We start from the raw sequence: 24,149 nt of genomic DNA on the forward strand, positions 1-24,149 counted from the left end.
AGAGATGCTTCCGGTCCGATTCCCATAAAGTTTTGCAACTCTCTCAAAGGTCGGTCAGATTATCATGTATGTATTTCGGAGAGGAGGTGCTTCCTGTTAATCGATGCGATCGATAACGAGTATCCGCGGGCTACGTGTCGGCGACTCGGGGCCGGCATTGAAAGTTATCCCCCCCCCCCCCCCCCTTTCCAAGTGGGAACATTGGTTGTTGCTTGCTTATATCAAGCCTCACTTTATTAGTGAGTATTTGTGGCTGTCGTTGGGTTAACCATCGAAGACAATCTGAAGTGTGTTCATTGCTTCGTTGACGTTCACGGAGTTAGCGACAGAAATAATGACCCTTTGTGATGTCCCTCTTGTGTTGTTTGCCTGAGTGTGTGGAGGTGCCCTAACTTACCTCTTGAATGAACAGAAACACAAACAAGCATTGCCAATGCCGGCTCTTAATCAGGTTCTTGTTTAATAACATGAAACTTTATAACTGACCCGAGGGAGAGGGAGTCTGGGATTGCGTGCAGGTGCAGTTAGCAAAACAAAATCCCAGCTAATTGCAGGCAAGCTGATAGCTCCCCGATTTCTGCAGTTGAATGCATTTGCCGAATGTTACGCCGAGTCTCCCCTGCAATCTCCCAGCCTCTCTGCTCAAGAGGTCACCGCTTCTCACCCCCTTTTTTTTCTCGATCATAGCGGGATTTGTCACGGTGTGTGTGTGTGTGTTGTTTTCTCCGATTGCACTTCCTCGCACCTTTGCGTAGTCATGCCAGCGAGGCGACTCGAGGGGTCGCGTCCTCAATACGCCATTGTGCATTAAAACTTCCATTTAGTGTGGGGACGTGGACGTGGACGGTGTGAGCGACCGCTGACAGTCTCTAACTCGCCGAGCGCCGGTGGTGACCGCGGGGGCTTTTAGAAACACCAGGTTTCCCAGACTAAACATAGACAGACCACAGACTTCGCTCGACCCGCCAGAACCGCGTTCCCCGCAGAGCAAATTTGTCGCGACCCTACAGACCCTACGGACGTTACAGATTTGTTTTGAGTTACGAATTTCCCGATTTCTCTCATCATCCCACTTGAGGTTCACTTGGCGTTACGCGTCCGATATGCTACTACCCCCCCCACCCCCCCAAAATGCTCATCTTTCCGCCACAAATTAAAGCTTTCTGGTTTTACTAACATGCGAATGTTCCGAGCTATTGTTCACAAGCTGAACCTCTCCGCCCCCCCCCCGCGAACCTGCTGTTGCCCACCCCACACCCCCCCTCCCCCCCCACACAACCCCCCCACACAACCCCCCCCACCCCACCCACACACCTCCCCCACCCAACACCCCCCTCCCACCCCCCAGTCACGGTGCACGACGAGACGCCGCGTTTGTTTAGCAATAATCTTTTTCTCTGGCTGAAGTTTACATAGCGGCGCATTAACGGGAAATTAAAGGATTCCATAACCCAGCCCGCCCGGGCGCCCGCGTTCCTTCCCCGCGAATGCAGCAGCAGCAGAGCCCGGCCCGGCCCCGGTTAGTGCTGCATTACATTGATTTATTTAGATCTCGGCAAATAGCTTTCTGTTCATCTCGGATTGCGGCTGTACGTACACCCCACGACCAATGTACGTAGACGCGGGCTTCAGTCGGTTTCTATGGACGTAATGGTTGGAGTGATATGTGTATAACTGATACCCCAGGCCCCATATATGGACTGCACGCAGCGTGTTGTACATGTGTGGGGGATACATTCGTCTCGACGCCAGGCTCTGCTTCCCACTGATCAGCAACCTGCGACACTATTACGGCACCGATGTTTTCGGGAGCGCTGTGTACTAGACAGGAGGGGGGGAGAGGGAGGAGGAGGGGGGGGGGGAGGAGGGAGGAGGAGGAAGGGGGGGGGAGGGGGAGGGGGGTGAGGGGGAGAGGGAGGAGGAGAGGGAGGAGGAGAAGGGAGGAGGGAGGGAGGGAGGGAGGGAGGGAGGGAGGGAGGGGGGGGGGGGGGGAGAGGGAGGGGTGTAGATGCAGCTGCCGTGCGCGAAGGTGTGCACATTACACTGCGTGTGGCCGCTTCATGAGTTGTGCAGTGTGTGCCAGCGAGTACGCGGGCGCGCACACAAACATACACAACAACAACACACACAACGAACAACACACGGCTGCCTTCCTGCGTGTCGTGTCTTGTGTGTAGTAAACACAGCGAGTGCCACATGCCGTGCTCGTTACATCTGCGGGTTGTGTGTGTGTGTGTGAGGGGGTGGGGTGGGGGTAGAGTGGGGATCGCCCCTGCATTCCGCCGCCGTGGTCTGCATCAAAAGCCTCGGCTTGTGCGGACAACAGTGTCGGGAGCGACAGGCCGGGCGCTCCCGGGGAGGTCCCACTCTAACCCCGCCCGGGAGGGGCTTGCGTTGTGGTCCAAGGCGAACCCAAGTCATGTACAGTAGATGTAGTGAACGGAACAAAACGTTTAGACATGAATCAATTTCTCAGCCGCTCGTTGTTGATGTTGCCTCCACATTAAGACCAGCGGTGAACTCCACTCCCTTAATGATCCCTCTCTCAGTGATTTCTCCCCCCCCCCCAATAGACAATAGGTGCAGGAGTAGGCCATTGGCTTTCTTCACTGCCTGCTGTACCTGCTTGCTTCCTTTCAGTGACTGATGCACTAGGACACCCAGATCTCATTGTACGTCCCCTGTTCCTAACTTGACACCATTCAGATAATACTCTGCCTTCCTATTCTTACCACCAAAGTGGATAACCTCACACTTATCCACATTAAACTGCATCTGCCATATATCCGCCCACTCACACAACCTGTCCAAGTCACGCTGCAACCTCATAGCATCTTCCTCACCAGTTCATACTACCACCCAGCTTTATATCATCTGCAAATTTGCTAATGGTACTTTTAATCCCTTCATCCAAGTCATTAATGTATATTGTAAAATAGCTGCGGTCCCAGCACCGAGCCTTGCGGTACCCCACTAGTTACTGCCTGCCATTCTGAAAGGGACCCATTGATCCCCACTCTTTGCTTTCTGTCTGTCAACCAATTTTCTATCCATGTCAGTACCCTACCTCCAATACCATGTGCTCTAATTTTGCCCACATCTCCTATGTGGAACCTTGTCAAATGCTTTCTGAAAGTCAAGGTACACCACATCCACCGGTTCTCCTCTGTCAATTTTCCTGGTTCCCACCTCTCTCTTCCTTTAATGGCCTCCTATCATGGCCAACCATCCCCTCCCCGCCTCCTATCATGACCAGCCACCCCACTCCTATCATGACCAGCCCCCCCCCTATCATGACCACCCCCCCCTATCATGGCCAGCACCCCCCCTCCTATCATGACCAGCCCCCCCCCTATCATGACCAGCCCCCCCTCTATCATGGCCAGCACCCCCCCTCCAACCATGACCAGCCCCCCCCTCCTATCATGGCCAGCACCCCCCTCCTATCATGACCAGACCCCCCTGCCCCCCAGCTCCTATCGTGACCAGCCACCCCCCCCTATCATGACCAGCCCCCCCCTCCTATCATGGCCAGCACCACCCTCCTATCATGACCAGCCCCCCCCCCCCCGCCTCCTATCATGACCAGCCACCCCCCCCCTCCTAATATGGCCAGCACCCCCCCCTCCTACCATGATCAGCCCCCCCCCTCCTATCATGACCAGCCACCCCCCTATCATGACCAGCCCCCCCCCCCCGCCTCCTATCATGACCAGCCACCCCCCTCCTATCATGACCAGCCCCCCCTCCTATCATGTCCGGCCCCCCACACCGCCTCCTATCATGACCAGCCCCCCCCCCTCCTATCATGACCAGCCCCCCCTCCTATCATGACCGGCCCCCACCCCGCCTCCTATCATGGCCAGCACCCCCCCCCTCCTATCATGACCAGCCCCCCCGCCTCCTATCATGACCAGCCACCCCCCTCCTATCATGACCTGCCCCCCCCTCCTATCATGACCAGCCCCCCCCCCCCCTCCCATCATGGCCAGCCCCCCCTCTCTCTTCCTTTAATGGCCACCCCCTTTCATGACTACATACTCGGGGGTGTTCAGCTTCTGGTTCATGGACGGCAGGTGACCCCCAGCGCAACACTACTCTGGTGCGGACACCGGCATTGACTCACCTCGGGGATCATAACTTATCCCAGGGTGGGGAGGAAAGACTCTCCGGGGCGCTGTTTAGCGTCCAACACCCACCTCCACGGGTTGGTCTCACCGGAAACAAACATGGGCTGCTCAAGTAGATTCGCATTCTGTCCAACTCACCTTTTGTCGTTGTTAAAGTGCACTAATCCGAGTGTACAACGCACACAGGCCTCCAGCTGACGGGCTTTAGTGAAATTAATGCTGTGCCAGACATTATCGTATCTCCCCTTTTCCCCTGGATTACTCTCCATCCAACTCATTCATTGCGATTCCCGTGTGGAATAACTCGGTCTCCCCTCGCTTTCCGTGGAAGGACGTATCCTCACAACTTTTGATGCCTTGGCGACCGCTTCGTGGAGTTTTTGTTTTCTTTTCCTTGCGTGGCCCGTCTATCAAAACGTTCAATAAATGTAACATCTAAATCGGATCATCCCACACCCTTCATTCAACGCACAAGAGAAACGGGGCAACCTCTTCCCAAGAAGCAGAAGATACGTAGCCTGAAGAAGAGTCCCGTCCGAAACGTCACCCATCCTTTTCCCCCAGAGATGCTGCCTGTCCCGCTGTTGCTCCAGCACTTTGTGTCTTATCTTCGGTATAAACCAGCTTCTGCAGTTCCTTTACATTTATGTTCGATCCTTTTTGGAACACTCCGTCCTGTAATATTCTTCATAATCCAGCGACAGAAAACTCTACTCAATACTCCCAGGTTGAAAGACTGGAGCGACTCGGCTTGTATACACTGGAATTTAGAAGGATGAGAGGAGATCTTATCGAAACGTATAAGATTATTAAGGGGTTGGACACGTTAGAGGCAGGAAACATGTTCCCAATGTTGGGGGAGTCCAGAACAAGGGGCCCCAGTTTAAGAATAAGGGGTAGGCCATTTAGAACTGAGATGAGGAAAAACTTTTTCAGTCAGAGAGTTGTGAATCTGTGGAATTCTCTGCCTGAGAAGGCAGTTGAGGCCAATTCTCTGAATGCATTCAAGAGAGAGCTGGATAGAGCTCTTAAGGATAGCGGAGTCAGGGGGTATGGGGAGAAGGCAGGAACGGGGTACTGATTGAGAATGATCAGCCATGATCACATTGAATGGCGATGCTGGATCAAAGGGCCGAATGGTCTCCTCCTGCACCTATTGTCTATTGTCAATGCAAGTTCAGCACAATTTATTTATTTTCAATTTCTTAGGTGCCCGGCGCCCAGTTTGCTTGTATCTATCTGTCTTCTCATCAGCCTGGTCACCGGCTGCGTGCCCTGTCCATTGTTATTCTCGCTCTTTGTTGCTCTAACCTATTTGGATTCTTACTTTGCAACTAATCTGCAATCTTCTCTTTCTCCCAGGCAAAACCTGTATCAACCTATTCTCTGCCAATGCTTTGTCCTGCCCCTTTCTCTTCCAGCTCCCCCCCCATCCCCCAATCAGTGTAAAGAAGGGTCCCGATCGAAACGTCACCTATCCATATTCTCCAGAGATGCTGCCTGACCCGCTGTTACTCCAGCACTCTGTCTTTTTATACATGCGTTACCACAACACCTTCGATAACATTTCTTTTTCTAGGTTTACAAGTTTGTTATATCTTCATAATTATAGGAGCATAATTGGGGCATTCGGCCCATCAAGTCTACTCCAAAACATGGCTGATCTATGATCTATTCCCTCTCAATCCCATCCCCCTGCCTTTTCCCCATAACTCCTGACACCCTTACTAATCACTAATCTTCTTGTAATTAGTTGCAGTCCATCCTCGTGTTGACCATCTCCTTTGTCCACACTCTGCCAAGTTTATCTGAAAATGTTAAAGTTGTGTTTATGATTATAAAATGAAGCCATTGATATGAATTGTGACCAAAGTAATCCCAGACTGAAGGTTTAGTGATTCAATTTTCTGCCATATGTTAGTCTGTATTGTCACCTCTGCCACTGCTCTGTCTTAAAGTCAGTTACTCAAGCATTCCACGCCTTTTTACTTGGCTCCACATGTTTCCACTAACTATGTAGTAGATTCTTGGAGATTCCAAATACTGGAATCTTTTTTTATTTTTTTATTTTTTTATTGGGAGATACTAAAGGAATATTACCAAGATTAATTTTAGATAAATATCAGGAAAGATTTCTCAAAATAGCAATAGCAATAGCAAAAAAATGTGTGGCGGTCACTTGGAAAGATCACAATGAAATAAGAATTGCAAGATGGTATGCAGAAATGCGTAGTTGTATCCCATTAGAAAAAGCTACTTATAATCTGAGAGATAAATATGATTTCTTTTTGAAACTTTGGAACCCATTCACTTTAAAACTAGGATTAAGAATTGGAAATATTTAATTTCAGGATTGTTTTGATACCCCTAAAAAGAATTTAATAAGAAATTAGCCAGAAGTGTTTCCTTCTTGTCTCCAGGTTCCCTTCCTTCTTCTTTCTTTCTTTCTTTCCTTTTTTAAAATTTTTATTTCTTTATCTTTCTTCTTCTCCTTTTTCCTCTTTTTTCTAACTGGGGGGTGGGGGAGGGGGGTTGTGGGTGGGGAGATAATACAGAACAATACAGGTATAATCGAATTTAAATGTATAATCAAATTTATAATGTAGGTACCATCGCGTACTATGAGTTCATACATGTATTTGTTTTGTTAATACTGGAATCTTGAGCAAAATACAAAGGAGCTCAGGTGGTATCAGGTAGGAGCTCAGAGGCTCAGGTAGTATCAGGTAGGAGCTCAGAGGCTCAGGTAGTATCTGAGGAGGGAATGGACAGCTGACTTTTCCGGTCAAGACCCTTTTTCAGTCTGAAGAGGACATTGGACAGATAACATTTTCTCCAGCATTGTTTTATGGTCATAGATTGTTAGACCTATCTACTCCAAAGACATGCAGGTTTATAGGTTAATTGACTTGATATAAGTGTAAATTGTCCCTGATATGTGTAGTACAGTGTTAATGTGTGGGGATCACTGGTCGGCACGGGCACGGTGGGCTGAAGGGACCTTTTCTGCGCTGTATCTCTAAATTAAAATAAAAAACTACACACTAAAAACTAAAAACTGTCTATTTTCTCTTTATGTTTACTAATTAGTTTCTGTTTTCTTCTTTTGGAGGAATTCCATTATTTAATTTGACACTGACCATTCCCTAGACATGTTCTCTCTGCCTGAAATAGTGTTTCTGTCAGCTTTCCACCAGTTGCACCTTTTCCTAATGGAGGGTTAACTATTTAGCAATGGCACTGCTACCGTTTAAAATGTGCGGATGCAATCCATTTGGACCAGGGCCTTTATCTTCCCTTTGAATCCCGTAATCTGTTCAATAGTTCTTTTACTATTCCAAATGTTACTTTCTGTAACGTCATTTAATGTTGTCTGCACCAGGTAACCCCTGAAGCAGCGTAATATTTCACTTTACTATTGTTTGTAGGTTTTTTAAAATTCTTGTTAATGTGGATCAATAATTGGCAGTACTTCCATCTCAATTTTTATCCATACTGCCTGAAGAATATTTGTAGTTACCTCTGTTAATTACACAGTTGTTTTAACAGCCTTTGCTGCCAATTTCCTCATGTATTTATTACCCCTCACCATGTATACCCCATTCCTTACTCTGCTTTTACTCTGAGTCTTTATTTATTCATGGGTTCCCATTTAGTCTGTTCCCTTAGGGGTTCAAAGGGGAACTTTGAACCCCTCTTCAAGTGTTTCCTTTTCTCTGCTGCACCTTATCAATCGCCAATATCTAATTTCCTATTTTACTTTTCACATCTTTTTTTTCTCAGCTGCTTTCCACTCTGTTGCCCTGGTCTTTGTCACATGCTTGTCAATTACTAGCCCAGAGGATGTAATTACTGGTGAAGAGCTACTGGTTGCAGCTGACCAGGAAAACAGCTGGTTCCAGAGATTTAATTGGTGTTGATGTTTTTCTTCTAATCTTTCGGAACATGACTTTCATTCTTGGATGAAACAAAACAAAAATGCTGGAAACACACATGTGGTCAAGTAAGATCAGGTAAACAAAATTAATGTGTGGGAAGGGGAAGGGTAATTAAAGTGTTTGGCAACCGGGAGATCAGGTTGCCAAACACTTTAATTCTCCTTCCCATTCCCACACTGACCTTTCTGTCCCAGGTCTCCTCCATTGTCAGAATGAGGCTAAATGCAAATTGGAGGAACAGCATCTCATATTTCACCTGGGCAGCTTACAGCCCAGTGGTATAAATATTGATTTCTCTAACTTCAAGTAACCCCTGCATTCCCTCTCTCTCTCCATCCCTCCCCCACCCAAGTTGCACCAGCTTCTCGTTCTCACCTAGCAAGCTGCTAACAATGGCCTGTTTCCTTTATCATCATTACTTTTTTGTTTATCTTTCATTCATTTGTTCTATATCTCTCCATCACTATCTATATCTCTCGTTTCCCTTTCCCCTGATTCTAGTCTGAAGAAGGCTCTCGCCCAGAAACATCACCCATTCCTTCACTCCAGAGATGCTGCCTGAGTTACTCCAGCATGTTGTGTCTACGTTTTAAACCAGCATCTGCAGTTCCTTCCTACACATAATGTTTCAGTTTGATGACTTTTCATCAGAATCTGATGAAGAGACAACGTTCTCTCTCCAGAGATGTTGTCTGAACTGCTGAGAATTTTCAGCATTTTAATTTTTTAGATATGATGTCTAACGTGTAGTGTTTTGCTTTTGGACTTTCCTCTTTGTATCATCTGCAGGGGATCTTGTTTAATCTCATGATCTCATCAACATGCTGAGCAGCCAATTAGATTGGAATGCGCATAAAAATGAGAAGATAAAGTACACAAACGGGAAAGGAAATTAATTTTTAAAAATCCGGACTCTTTGACATGGAGTGGAAAGAATGATACTGGGAAGGATCACAGAGATGGTTCAGCAGTAATCATGATAGCACACGATTATTGAAACTCATTAGTTAGACTCGCTAATTAAATTCATTCAACATGGGTTATGATGTTCAAAGGCCGTTGCTGCATTAAAAGTGCCTAAAAAGCTGTTCACATCGAGTTATTAAACATGTTTTAATTTTATTGGGGAATATTGCATCAGAGGCTCTTTGCAAGGTGTAGGCCTTTGCAAGTAGCCCCTTGTCGATTTCCATATCTGGCATTGCATGTACAGAGGCCATATGTTGCCGTAAATTTCACACCGTGATGACAGCAAGCATTCAGAGTTTTGTGGTGGATGCAGATTTATATCCTCATCTTTAATCTAATTATATTATCGTTACTTGATTTAGTTTGGTTTAGAGAAGCAGCATTGAAACAGGCCCTTTGGCCCACCTTGTTCACGCCAACCACCCGTTCACACTAATTCTATGTTATCACACTTCCACAGAGGCCAATTAACCTAAAGACCCCTCATGTCTTTGGGATGTGGGAAGAAACTTGAGCACTCAGAGGAAACCTACGGAGTCAGAAGGAGAATGTGCAAACTCCACCCAGTCAGCTCCGATATCAGCATCTTTGATGCTGTGAGGCACCAACTCAATTAGCTGTGTCACTGGTTACTGTTGGTTAGCTGCGCCTCTCATTTACTGCATCGGGATGCTCTGCCTTATTTCCCCATTGCGAGATCCAGTAGCAGGTCTTTTGGAGTTTTTTAAAAATTGTGTTGCTTACATACTGGATTAAAAAGAAGCCCCATGTTTATTGTTGATCCTTATTCCCTTATCCCCTTATCCCCTTCAAGAGCAGCTACTTTCCTTCAACTATCAGCATCTTGCACTGAACCATCCGACCAACAACTAGAGATCAGTCCTGAGCTACTGTCTACAGCATTGGAGACCCTCGGAATATCTTTGACTATATTCACGTTATTCCCTTGATTATGTATTTGTACACAGTGGGTGGCTCGATTGTAATCATGTATTGTCTTTCTGCTGACTGGTTAGCACGCAACAAAAGCTTTTCACTGTACCTTGGTAAAGGAATGAGTGGGTTAGCTTATGATGAGCGTTTGACAGCACTGGGCCTCGACTCGCTGGAGTTTAGAAGAATGAGGGGGACCTCATTAAAACATACAGAATAATGAAAGGAATAGATAGAGTGGATGTGGAAAGGATGTTTCCACTGGTGGAAGAGTCTAGGACCAGAGGTCATAGCCTCCGAATTAAAGGGCGCTCTTTTAGAAAGGAAGTGAGGAGGAACATCTTTAGTCAGAGGGTAGTTAATCTGTGGAACTCATTGCCACAGAGTGCTGTGGAGGCCAAGGCAGAGATAGACAAATTCTTGATTAGAACGGGTGTCAAGGGTAATGGGGCGAAGACAGGAAAATGGGATTAGGAGGCAGAGATCAGCCATGATCGAATGGTGAAGTAAACGATAGCCCTATAATTTGTGAACTTGGTACATGTGGCAATAAACTTAACGGACTGGTTAAATAACTAACTAACTAATCGTACCTTGGCAATGCAACCCAACCTTTTGCACTACCTTGGGCTTGTTTTCTAATTGAGTATTTTTGGACTAATGTCTTGCCTTTTAATACACATTTTTCTTCTCACTGTCTTGTGGAATTTATTTGTAACTTATGAATAATTATTTGTTTGTTTTTATGTAATTTGGTTTTGTACTTTGTCTTGGTCTCTGTTCCTATGATGTTGCTTCAGACAAGATTTTCATTGTACGTCTACCTCACCCTACCTGTGAATTTGACAATAAACTAGATTTTACTTGCCTTGAATACCTTGATGGGCCAACTAATTTAGAAGAATCCCTCAAAATCTTTTTTTTTGTGTTTCTCTTTTTCTCAAGTTGTATTCATATTTATTCCTTTACCTTTCTTTCACTGTAGAAACCCTTAGACAAGAGATCCAGCAAGGAAACAGGTCCTTTTTCCCACCAAATCCATGCCTACCAGCGATCACCTTCTACACTAGCACTATCTTACACACTAGTGACAATTTCCAATTAACCTGCAAACCTGTGCATCTTTAAAGTGTGGGAGGAAACCGGAGCACCCGGAGAAAACCCATGCAGTCACAGGGAGAACGTATAAACTCCATACAGATAGTGTAGTCAGGATCGAACCTGGGTCTCTGGCGCTGTCATGTACCAGCTCTACCACTGTGCCACACCTTCTATTACAGTGTTTGGTCCTTTATTAATCATTTATCTTGATCCGCACAGATTCTGCTTCTGACACATGGGTAGCTATTTCATTTTTATACTGCCTTTGTTACTATGTACACCATTCAATCCCCATCCTTTCCGCCTTTCACATTTTCCAGAAGATGTTCTAATTCCTGGACATGATTTTGCTCTGTCTCAATAATTTGTGCCATATCCGATTCTTGCAATATATCATTCCCTTCAGTATCTCGTTTTATTACGGACATTGTGTACATTGTGTACATTGTGTACATTGTGTACATTGTGTACATTGTGTACATTGTGTACATTGTGTACATTGTGTACATTGTGTACATTGTAGTACAGACAGTTAACTCATCTGTAATGGTAATACCGTAATACAGTTCCAGTTATTTTTAACCATGTTTTTACCACCTTAGAAGTCTACTTTCCAGACATTTTATGTACTCCTCTAGTTCACACTGCCCTGTGGTCTTTCTTACCATTTAAACTTTTAAATGTATTGTAAATCCTGTGCCATTGCTCACCCGTGAAATGTCATATCATTGGATTGCCTTAAAACTCAGACACCCATCAATCTCTGTTTTGAATAAACACAAGGTTTGGATAAGCAGACTAAAATTGCACCAGTCCCGATGCAGTGTCTTGACTCAAAACCCTCTGCCTCCATAGATCCTGCTTGACCTGCTGATTTCAATGGCAGTTTGTCAGCATTTGCCAGAAGGTTGCCAGCAGTCACTTGTGTCTCCATGTGCAATGTTATGGTGGAGTAAGTGCAGTGAGACTGAGTCTCTTGGCAGGCAGGTTGGAAACCCAATGAGACAGATTAAAAATGGTTGGGAAAATGAGGACAACTTTTACACAGTAAATGGTTAGATTGAACTCATGGACTAAAGAAAAGAAACCAGCAGATTCAATCGGAACTGTTTAAAGAAAAATGGATAGATTAAAAATGAAAGAATATTTGCAGAAAGTTGTATATGGAATGGGGATAGTAGTAGAGGAAGGACTGTTGGATTAACATGTCTCTACTTCAGTGTGAGGGCCTGATGGGGAAGGTGGATGAACTGAGGGCATGGATAGGTACATGCAACTGGGAAGTTATAGCTGTTACAGAAACCTAGCAAAGGAAGTGCAGGGTTAAGGAATTTTTGAATATGCAAGGAACTGCTGGAAATCTTGTTTAGAATGCAGTGCTCAAGTAACTTAATGGGTTAGGCAGCATCTCTGGAGGACATGGACAGGCGACATTTTGGGCCCGGCCCTTCTTCAGACTGAAGAAGGGTCCCAACCCAAGAAGTCGCATATGCAATGCCCTCTAGAGATGCTGCCTAACCTGCCGAGCTACTCCAGCACTTCTTGTTCCATTCAGGAAGCCTTACTGCAAATATACAGGTTTTTGGAGAGACCACACCTGGAGTATTATGTACCATTGTGGTCTCCTTATCTAAATCTTACGTTCATTCAAAACAGCGATTGATGTATTTCTGGATATTCAGAAGTGCAGAGATATTTGCCAAAAAGGTGCATTAAAAAGATAGATAATTTATGATCTTAATGAATGGTGGGACGGGCTCGAAGGGCCAAATGGCCTACTCCTTTTTCTTTTGTGTCTTCTTTCATAAATTGCAAGCTGGAGCATAACGAGGGCATATCAGAATTAGACATAAAAAACAATCCAGAAATAATGATGGAATTAGAATTTTTCTTCTTTGTCTAAATTTTTGACCCCAGTCCAATGAAGAGAATATGAATTAATTTAAATTTATAGATGTTCGGTACCTCAAAACCAGAGAACTCCAGAAGGCAGATTTTCTTTTACAGATAATGTGTGCATCACCACTTTACTGCACTAAATAGAAAGTATTTTTCATTAAGAAGCAGTTTATTTTTAGACATAAACAGGAAGTATTCAACAGGTTGAGGAGCATCTGTGGAGAGAGAAACGGTTAACTTTTCGAGTCAATACTTTTGGATTAATTTCAGAGCTGCTTGATTTGGAGATGATCAAACATTACTGAATTTTTTTTCTCCATAGCTTGTCTCTGCATTTAGCTCAACAGCTATTAAAAGCAAATTGGTCCTCCTAAAATATCCAAACTAACTCAACTGTGAGACTCGTATGGAAATGATGCTAGAACTGGTAAACGAGGAAAGAGGAATTTGAGTCACTCTCTGATTTTATATCAGTAGATACTGTCTCACACCGCTTTATTTCTGCTTCAGAAGAATATGAAAAATCCTTACTACTTCCAACCTGCCTGGTGCCAAACAATATAAATCCACTCAGAGTACAGTATGAACTAACAACACAACAGTGAGGTGTATCTACCCAGTGATTTGTTATTGCCTATTAATTTAATGGAGACTCTAATTTGACCACAATTCCATACCCTGTCCAGATGATTATTTTGTACTTGTACTGCAGCTGCCTCACATCTAAAGCCATTCTTGTACAGTTTGTCTGGAGTTTAAACATTTTCATTGTGACATTTGCCCTTGTGTGCTCTCTTTCCCTCCATTGAGATGCGTGGGTCAGTGGCGTAAGTGGCCACTCTAAATTGGCCTGAGTTTAGAGGAATCTGTGGGGTTGTGGGGAGAATATGATGAGATTAGTGGCAATGGCTAGTTGATGGTTGGCATGGACCTGGTGGGCTGAAGGGCCTATTTCCCTGCTATATGTCTCCGTCTCCGGAACTCTAAGGCCTCCACGTCAGTTGTGAAAATGAAAATAAAATCATTCACTCTCAAATGTTAAAAAAAATACAACGGGCTTTTTTATCCTAATGTCAATAGAAATCCCGAAACAAATCTGAAATTTAATCAGTGGCAAGGAATGAGATATTTTCTAGGTCCGCTATCCATTGGATCATTGGATGCAACAATTTCTTCATGTGTGAATGAAAATAGTGCGCGCTTTTACAGATGGTTAATCCCTTTTATATTATTGGATACTCTTTGGCAATCCATTGTAATTGTAAACAATCCAATGAAACTCTTCCTAAATATGTCAGTTTTCTATTTTCCACTATCCTGTGCCTTGACTTGAATAAATGCTCCTAATCTAATTCAATCCGGAGTCCCTCAGCTTGTTTCCCAGGTCACTATCTTACACCATACTATTTTCTGCATGGATCCCAGCATATACTGTACCTCAGGATCACCTCTCTCAGCTCAGTCCTCCAGCAAGAGGAGGGTGTGCGGTCACCAATCTTAGGATAGGTTTAAGACTTTATCTTTAGTAGCTGGCACCATCTCCATCACCAAGAGCTTTTTCGTTTAGTTTATTATTATTGCCATGCCTACAGAGGTCCAGTGAATATCTTCTTGAAGCTGAACTAAACTGAATTAAACTGTCTGTAAGTGTGAGCTTACCTAACATTCTGTTGCTTAATGTCCGCTAACATGTCCTGGGTCCGTTTAACCTTGTTAGTTCAGGGATACAGCGAGGTATCAGAGGTTATGGGGAGAAGGCAGGAGAATGGGGTTAGGAGGGAGAGATAGATCAGCCATGATTGAATGGCGGAGTAGATTTGATTGGCTAAATGGCCTAATTCTACTCCTATTCCGACCAGTAATCCCCTCACACTAATACTATCCTACCAACTTAATTAGCCTACAAACCTGTTGGTATTTGGAGTGTGGGAGGAAACCAGAGCATCTGGAGAAAACCCACACAGGTCACGGGGAGAATGTACAAACTCTGTACAGACCAATTCTTCTGGAATTTTTTGAGGATGTAACAAGTAAAATGGATAAGGGAGAGCCAGTGGATGTGGTGTACCTGGCCTTTCAGAAAGCCTTTGGTAAGGTACCACACAGGAAATTAGTGGGCAAAATTAGAGCACATGGGATTGGGGGTAGGCTATTGACATGGATAAAAAATTTGTTTACAGACAGGAAACAAAGAGTCGGAATTAATGGGTCCCTTTCAGAATGACAGGGAGTGACTAGTGGGGTGCCACAAGGCTCGGTGCTGGGACCGCAGCTATTTGCAATATATATCAATGATTTAGATGAAGGAATTAAAAGTTACATTAGCAAATTTGCAGATGACACAAAGCTGGGTGGCAGTGTGAACTGAGAAGAGGATGCTATGAGGATACAGGGTGACTTGGATAAGTTGGGTGAGTGGGCAGATGCATGGCAGATGCAGTATAATGTGGATAAATGTGAGGTTATCCACTTTGGTGGCAAGAACAAGAAGGCAGATTATTATCTGAATGGTGTCAGATTAGGAAAAGGGGAAGTTTAACGAGACCTGGGTGTCCTTGTACATCAGTCACTGAAAGTAAGCATGCAGTTACAGCAGGCAGTGAAGAAAGCTAATGGCACGTTGGCCTTCATGACAAGAGGATTTGAGTATAGGAGCAAAGAGGTCCTTCTGCATTTGTTCAGGGCCCTGGTGAGACCACGCCTGGAGTATTGTGTGCAGTTTTGGTCTCCAAATTTGAGGAAGGACATTCTTGCTATTGAGGGAGTGCAGCATAGCTTCACTAGGTTAATTCCCGGGATGGCGGGACTGTCAAGAATGGAACGACTGGCTTGTATTCACTGGAATTTAGGAGGATGATAGGGTTTCTTATAGAACCATATAAAATTATTAGGGATTGGACACACTAGATGCAGGAAACATGTTCCCGATGTTAGGGGAGTCCAGAACCAGAGGCCACAGTTTAAGAATAAGGGATAAGCAATTTAGAACTGAGATGAGGAAAACCTTTTTCACCCAGAAAGTTGTGAATTTGTGGAATTCTCTGCCTCAGAAGGCCATGGAGGCCGATTCACTAGATGCATTCAAAAAAGTTAGGAACTGGGGACGTACAAAAAAGTTAGGATCTGGGTGTCCTAATGCATCAGTCACTGAAAGGAAGCATGCAGGTATAGCAGGCAGTGAAGGATGCCAATGGAATGTTGGCCTTCATAACAAGAGGAGTTGAGTATAGGAGCAAAGAGGTCCTTCTGCAGTTGTACAGGGCCCTAATGAGACCGCACCTGGAGTACTGTGTGCAGTTTTGGTCTCCAAATTTGAGGAAGGATATTCTTGCTATTGAGGGAGTGCAGCGTAGGTTCACTAGGTTAATTCCCGGAATGGCGGGACTGTCGTATGTTGCAAGACTGGAGCGACTAGGCTTGTATCCACTGGAATTTAGAAAGGATGAGAGGAGATCTTATCGAAACGTATAAGATTATTAAGGGATTGGACACGTTAGAGGCAGGAAACATGTTCCCAATGTTGGGGGAGTCCAGAACAAGGGGCCACAGTTTAAGAATAAGGGGTAGGCCATTTAGAACTGAGATGAGGAAAAACATTTTCAGTCAGAGAGTTGTGAATCTGTGGAATTCTCTGCCTCAGAAGGCATTGGAGGCCAATTCTCTGAATACATTCAAGAGAGAGCTAGATAGAGCTCTTAAGGATAGCGGAGTCAGGGGTTATGGGGAGAAGGCAGGAACGGGGTACTGATTGAGAATGATCAGCCATGATCACATTGAATGGCGGTGCTGGCTCGAACGGCCGAATGGCCCCCTCCTGCACCTATTGTCTATTGTCTATTAAAAAAGAGTTGGATAGAGCTGTTAGGGCTAGCAGAATCAAGGGATATGAGAAGGCAGGAACGGGGTACTGATTGTGGGTGATCAGCCATGATCACATTGAATTATGGTGCTGGCTTGAACGGCTGAATGGCCTACTCCTGCACCTATTTTCTTTGTATCTATGACCACACCTGTAGTCAGGATTGAACCCCGGGTCAATGGCGCTGCAAGACAGCAATTCTCCCGCTGTGCCACCGTGCCACCCTGTCTGGTGCCATCTGCCTGTGGCAACAACCAGGGTTTTACATTTTCTGAATGTCCGTTGTTCCTCTGGTAGTGGCAGTGCCTTCAGCTATCTGGGGCATGAGTGCTGGGGAATTCCTTGCCCAATCCTCTCACTGCTCATTAAAACTTTCTTCTTTAATTGCTTTGCGTCCCTTTTTCCTGATATCTCTTATGTTAATTGTAATTGGTAGCACTCATGTGAGGCATCTTTGATATTTGATTTATTATGTTGAAGGGACTGTAGAAATGCAAACTATTGTCACTAATACCACAGAACAGACCTGTTGGCCTTGCTGCCCGAAATATGTAATCCTGACAGTGTCTGCAAACCCCACTCACTACATCTCTTACTGTGCAGTAAACGTGAAAACACATATCTCCAGATTCAGGGTCAGTTTCTTCCCAGTTGTTATCAGGCAACTGAAACATCCTATCACTAACTGGAGAGTGGGCCTGAGCTACTTTCCAACTCATTGGAGACCATCAGACTATCTTTAATCGGACTTTACTGGACCTTATCTTACACTAAACATTATTCACTTTATCCTGTATCTGAACACTTTGGGTGGCTTGATTGTAATCATGTATAGTCTTTTCACTGATTGGATAACACACAACAAATTTTTTTTCACTTGGACAATAATTAAACTAAACAGTTCCACAATAAAATCAGACGAAGTTGGAAGCACTTAGCCGGTCAGGCCGCATCTGTGGAAAAAGCAATAGAGTCAACATTTCAGATTGGGCTGAAGGATCTTCAAACTGAAACGCTGACTTTGTTTCTCTTCCCACAGGTGCGGCCTGCTCTGCTGAATGTTCCAGCATTTTCTGTTTATATTTCAGATTTCCAGCATCTGAAGTGTTTTGACATTTACTTGTTTGCGGTTCCTAATTGTGCTGGTGTGAAACTGTCTTGTTTGTCATTGATTGTGTTTATATATTGAAACCATTAGTTTTAGTTTAGTTTAAATTAGAGATTCCGTGCGGAAACAGGTCCTTCGGCCCACCGAGTCCGTGCTGACCAGCTATCTCCATACACTAGCACTATCCTATACACTAGCACTATACCTATACACTAGCACTATCCTATACACTAGCACTATCCTATACACTAGCACTATCCTATACACTAGCACTATCCTATACACTAGCACTATCCTATACACTAGCACTATCCTATACACTAGCACTATCCTATACACTAGCACTATACCTATACACTAGCACTATACCTATACACTAGCACTATCCTATACACTAGCACTATACCTATACACTAGCACTATACCTATACACTAGCACTATCCTATACACTAGCACTATCCTATACACGAGGGACAATTTACAACCGTTACCGAAGCCAATCAATCATACAAACCTGTATGCCTTTGGAGTGTGGGGGGAAATTGGAGGACCCGGAGAAGACCTTTGCGGTTAAGGGGAGAGCGAACAAACTCCGTACAGACAGCACCCATAGTCAGAATCGAACCGGGAGCTCTGGCGCTGTAAGGCAGCAACTGTGCCACGCATTCTTGCACAGTCTTAGTGATTCCTGTGTTCTAATATCTTACCTGTTAGAGGACGGTCTCTGCTCAGCCTGGTCTGATGGGGGGGGGGGGGGGGGGGGGGGGGTGGTGGTGTGTGTGTGTGTGTGTGTGTGTGTGTGTGTGTGTGTGTGTAGAGGGATCCTCAGAGCAATTCCCAGTAACGCCCTCAGTTTATCTACTTGTCTCCTTTCCTCTGGAGCTTGTCCCTCCTCCCACTACCCCAGGCATGTGACTCCTGTCTGTCTCACAGGCATGGATACCGATCTTCTCAAACCTCCACCACTTTCACTCGGACCAACCCCCTCCATTCCAGAGTTCTGTTTTGGGATTCCCTTCTCTTGGTGCTGCTGCCCTTCTCCCACTCAGGCCTGTCCAGCTACTGTGGTGCACGGTACCTGGGTACAACACTGAGTGAGGAGATTTGCTCGTGGTTCTCAGCTCTTTCAAAATCTGGCCATGACTTTGGATAAGCTTCCCTTAAGTTCATTCTCTTGAAATAGATGGACATTCTTCTTGAGCAGTCCTTGTTTTACACGTCGGTAGGTGCAGTGGGACTGTATCCTGAAAGATATTGATGACATTTCTGAGGGATCAATCATGATGTGTGTAAGTGAGATGCTGAACACTTCTAGAATTGAAAAGCTGCTAAACCTATAGGAAAAGAACTGCAGATGCTGGTTTAAATCAAAGATAGGCACAAAATGCTGGAGTAACTCAGCGGGTCAGGCAGCATCTCGGGAGAGAAGGAATGGGTGACGTTTCGGGTCGAGACCCAACTTATGTTCACTTGGTCGAGCCAGAGTTGGAGTAAAGGGCATAGCTCAATGCTTCCGATTATATAAAGTATATTGAGCGATGGAGAAAATACAAATAAGGTTGAGTTTTACAAGTGAGCATTTGTATTTATTAGGACATTTTCTAGGGTACCTAACACCTGATGGATCCTATGATAGAAGACCACAAAGTGCTGGAGTAACTCAACAGGTCAGGCAGCATCTCTGGAGGACATGGATAGGTGATGTTTTGGGTTGGGATCCTTCTTCAGACAGCTCCTGATCCTATGATGTTGTAGATTGAGAAAATGTTTTGATGTGGCAGGAGCCAGCACTAGGGAGTTGGTCACCATTTTGGGAATTCAGTTGGTCATTCCCCAGGGAGCAGGGAGAACGTGGAACTCGCTCGCTCAGAGAGTTGCAGAAGTGAGGTCAGGGATGGATTTAAGGGGAAGTGTGGGAAGGAACTGCAAATGTTGGCTTATACCGAAGACAGACACAAAGTGCCGGAGTAACTCAACGGGCCAGGCAGCATCACTTTTCAGTCTTTTCAGAAGAAGGGTTCTGACCCGAAACATCACCCACCCTTTGTCTCCAGAGATGCTGAGTTACTCCAGCGCTTTGTGTCTGTCTTGGGTTTAAGAGGAAGCTGGATAAACACATGAGTTGAGAGGGTGATAGGGGAGACAGGGAGGTGTGTGTGTGGGGGGGGGGGGGGGGGGGGGGGGAGGCTGATGTGGGGAGGAAACAGCAGTCCAGAACTGAAAGGGTGAAGGGACAAAGTTGGCATTGTTGTTTCTGTGGAATTCTATAAATGACAAGTGAGCAATGTACTTCTGTTTCGCACAGATTAATGAATGGCAATCTTTTACCTTATTTTCAGTTAGGCTTTTATTGGCTTTTTATCAATTTGCATTTGTTCATCCATCACTATCGAACTGGGCCAATTGGTCCAGTTACCCAAACTGAAGTGCATCCAACAATGCTAAATGCTCTGAGTAATCTCTGTGCCTGGCCCTCACCATACTGCTGTTCCACACACACAGACACACTTACATTAATATTCCTGCAAATTACGATGGATTTCCTTTTGTCACGTTCTACACAAAGTTCTACCCAAGCGTCAAATCACTCGACTGGATTTGATATTAAAAGGTTACCTACGCAGGTGTTTGGGGCGGCACGGTGGCGCAGCGGCAGAGTTGCTGCATTACAGCGCCAGAGACCTGGGTTCAATCCAGACTACGGGCGCTGTCTGTACGGAGTTTGTACGTTCTCTCCGTGACCTGCGTGGTTTGTCTCTGGATGCTCCAGTTTCCTCCCACACTCCATGACATGCAGGTTTGTAGGTTAATTGCCTTCGGTAAAATTGTAAATTGTCCCTGGTGTGTGCAGGTTAGTGTTGGTGGGTGGAGATTGCGCTGTATCTCTAAACTAAAGTTGTGATCATCCAAGCCTACATTTCTGACCTTGTATCTTACACCCGACGTTTGGACACTCCCCTGTTCCCAACAACCCTCAATAATTTGAACCAACCCTGATGCAAGTTCCTTGACCTATGAGACATCTTTTGACCTAAACAACTTTTGTCCCCAGTTTCAATGGCTAAACACTCTGAGCTTTGGCTGACATGCCCTTTCACCATGAACCTACTTCTAAAGTAGTTGCTTTCACCCATTCTTCAAAAATGTCCTGCCCAGCTGATCAGTGATCTTTCAACAATGTGCAAGGCAACACCACATATTATTACAGCCAACAAAGGACACAAAGTGCTGGAGTAATTCAGCAGCCCAGGGAGTAGCTCTGCAGAACACGGAATAAGTGCCGTATCGGGACAGGGCGTTTCTTCCAAAATGATCGTGAGGGGGAGGGGGAAGAAAGCTCAAAGAAAGGAGGGGCAGGACAAAGACTGGCAGGTAAGAGGTTGATACAGGCCAAAAACAGGCAGGTGGGTAAAGTTTAGATTAGATGGGACAAGTTGGGCGTTGGGGGCAAGTTGGGCTGAAGGGCCTATTTCCATGCCATGTACGACTCTAGGACTAGGTGATGGGAGTGGGGGGGGGGGTGGGTGGTGGGGTGATAGGCAGATGGTGGACAAAGGCCAGAGATGAAAAGACAGGTGTGAGACAAAAGGATGAAAGAGTCATGAATTGTGAAGGCAGCAGAAGGAACGTAGGTGGAAGGGGAAGGGCCTGTCAAGTTATTACACCTGTCTGGTTTAGTCACGACATTTCTAGTGATGAGCTCACTTTCCTGGAGTTTTCTCATCAAGTGTTGGCAACCTTGGAGTTCACACATTTCTGGCTCACATCTCCATCACTCTGATTACAAACCTACTGCATTACTTCCCACATCCACAGATTCTGCAATTCTTCTCCCAGTTATCTGAACTCCCAAGAATTGCTCCATTATTTAACAACCTTTTCTCTCATTGTTCAGCAAGCTCGAGCAATAATTTCTATGGGACGATCTCTGAAAATGTATCAGCAACTACAGACCACGTGTGTTAAGCTCAGCGATGGGGGAAATGTAACTGATGATAATTAGGCTTAGAAATAACTGTTCCCTTGCACAGATATTAATGAAGTGTTTAGTAAATTGCCTTCCAATAAGATTGTCATCAAGCATTTGCGATTATAGGGACTGTAGCAGTGAGGGAAGGATGGTGGCGGATCGGTAAATTTGCTGCCTTACAGCACCAGAGACCCGGGTTCGATCCTGACTATGGGTGCTGTCCGTGTGGAGTTTGTACATTCTCCCTGTGACCATGTGGGTTTTCTCCTGGTGCTCTGGTTTTCTCCCACACTCCAAAGATGTTCAGGTTTGTAGATTAATTGGCTTCGGTAAAGATTGTAAATTGTCCCTAGTGTAGAAGGGCGCTAGTGTATGGGGATCGCTAGTGGTCGCGGGCTCGGTGGGCCGAAAGGTTTCTTTCCGCACTGTATTTCTAAACTAAACTGAACAATGAATGAATGAATAGATGAATAAGTTTATTGGCCAATTATGTGCATATGCAAGGAATGTGCCTTGGTGCTCCGCTCACAAATGACAACACAAACATACAGTTAACAATTAAGAATAAAGCATAAACACATCAAAACAATAAGGATACAACATTACGGTCTAAACATGTAGGTGAAAATAAACCAGAGCAAAAAAGAAACTACAGACTTTGGTTGTTGAGTAGAACTACTCGTGGAAAAAAAACTATTTTTATGTCTGGCTGTGGCTGCTTTGACAGTCTGGAGTTGTCTTCCAGAGGGATGTGATTCAAAGAGTTTGTGGCCAGGGTGAGAGGGGTCAGAGATGATCTTGCCCGCTCGCTTCCTGGCCCTTGCAGTGTACAGTGATGGGAAACATTGTGGTGAGGGCTTGATTTTCAGATTGGACAGATGAGTGCAGTAAAGCTCTTAGGAGTCAGCACTGGGACCAGAGTTTTTATGAGCATATGGATTTATTGTTTGGAGTTGTGAGTAAGGGAACAATTGCAAGATTTGCTGATGCAACAAGGCTTGCAAATTGTGAGGATGCCTCAATAAGTGAGTAATGAGGGGGGGGGGGGCTCATTGAAACTTACCGAATAGTGAAAGGGCTGGATAGAGTGAGTGTGGAGAGGATGTTCCCACTAGTGGGAGAGTCTAGGAATAAAGGCCACGGCCTCAGAATAAAAGGACGTACCTTTAGAAAGGAGATGAGGAGCAATTTCTTTAGTCAGATGGTGGTGAATCTGTGGAATTCATTGCAACAGAAGGTTGTGGAGGCCACATGAATGGATATTTTTAAGGCAAAGTGACAGATTCTTGATTAGTACGAGTGTCAGGAGAATGGGGTTGATAAATGAGGGAAAGATAAATCAGCCATGATTGACTGGCGGAGTAGACTTGATGGGCCGCATGGCCTAATATGGCTCCTATAACTTATGAAGTTATGAACTTATGAGAAATGCTGTGGAATGAGTGGATGTGTTGCAGATAAAAATTAATGTTCAAAATGTAAAACATTGGGCTTTGGAGGAAAATGAGAAGAGCCAGTATAAACTAGAGGGCGCAATTCAAATCAGGCACAAAAACAGAGGTGCCTGGGGGTTTATTGGTCCAATTTATGGAAATCAGCAGGGAAGGCTGAGAAACTGGTTTAAAAAAATAATTGTTGTGCTGGGAATTATACATTAGAAGTATAGATGACAGAGCAGGGAAGTCATGGTGAATCTTTATATTACTAGTATGATCACGGCTGCAGAACTGTGTCCAATTCTGAAGTCCAAACTGTAGGTGAGACGTGAAGCTTTGGAGAGGGTTTAGTTTAAAGATGCAACATGGAGACAGGGCCTTCGGCCCACCAAGTCGATGCCAACCATCGATATCTCATTCACACTAGTTCTACGTAATCCAACTTTCGAATCCACTCCATGTACACTAGGGGCAATTCACAGAGGCCAATTAACCTCCAAACCCGCACATCTTTGGGATGCGGGAGGAAACCCAAAGGAGCACACAGTGGAAATCCACGTGGTCACACGGAGTACGTGCAAACCCTGATCTGGCAGCACCCGAGGTCAGGATGGAACCTGGGTCTCTGGCCCTGTGAGGCAGCTGCTCTACCAGCTGCGCCACTGTGCGGGTGCAGGAGAATTTGAGGCAAATAATAGACAATAGACAATTAACAATAGGTGCAGGAGTAGGCCATTCAGCCCTTCGAGCCAGCACCGCCATTCAATGCGATCATGGCTGATCACTCTCAATCAGTGCCCCGTTC

At 45.1% G+C, this 24,149-nt stretch overlaps 1 protein-coding gene across 2 annotated transcripts in view; it reads left to right on the forward strand.

Annotated features, from left to right (window-relative positions):
- fgf14 (fibroblast growth factor 14) overlaps positions 1 to 24,149 on the forward strand; it is a 361,789-nt gene that overhangs the window by 1,409 nt on the left and 336,231 nt on the right. The gene's annotated exons all lie outside the window — the stretch shown is intronic.

The sequence above is a fragment of the Rhinoraja longicauda genome, chromosome 7 (assembly GCF_053455715.1).
Source record: "Rhinoraja longicauda isolate Sanriku21f chromosome 7, sRhiLon1.1, whole genome shotgun sequence".
Lineage (NCBI taxonomy): Eukaryota > Metazoa > Chordata > Chondrichthyes > Rajiformes > Arhynchobatidae > Rhinoraja > Rhinoraja longicauda.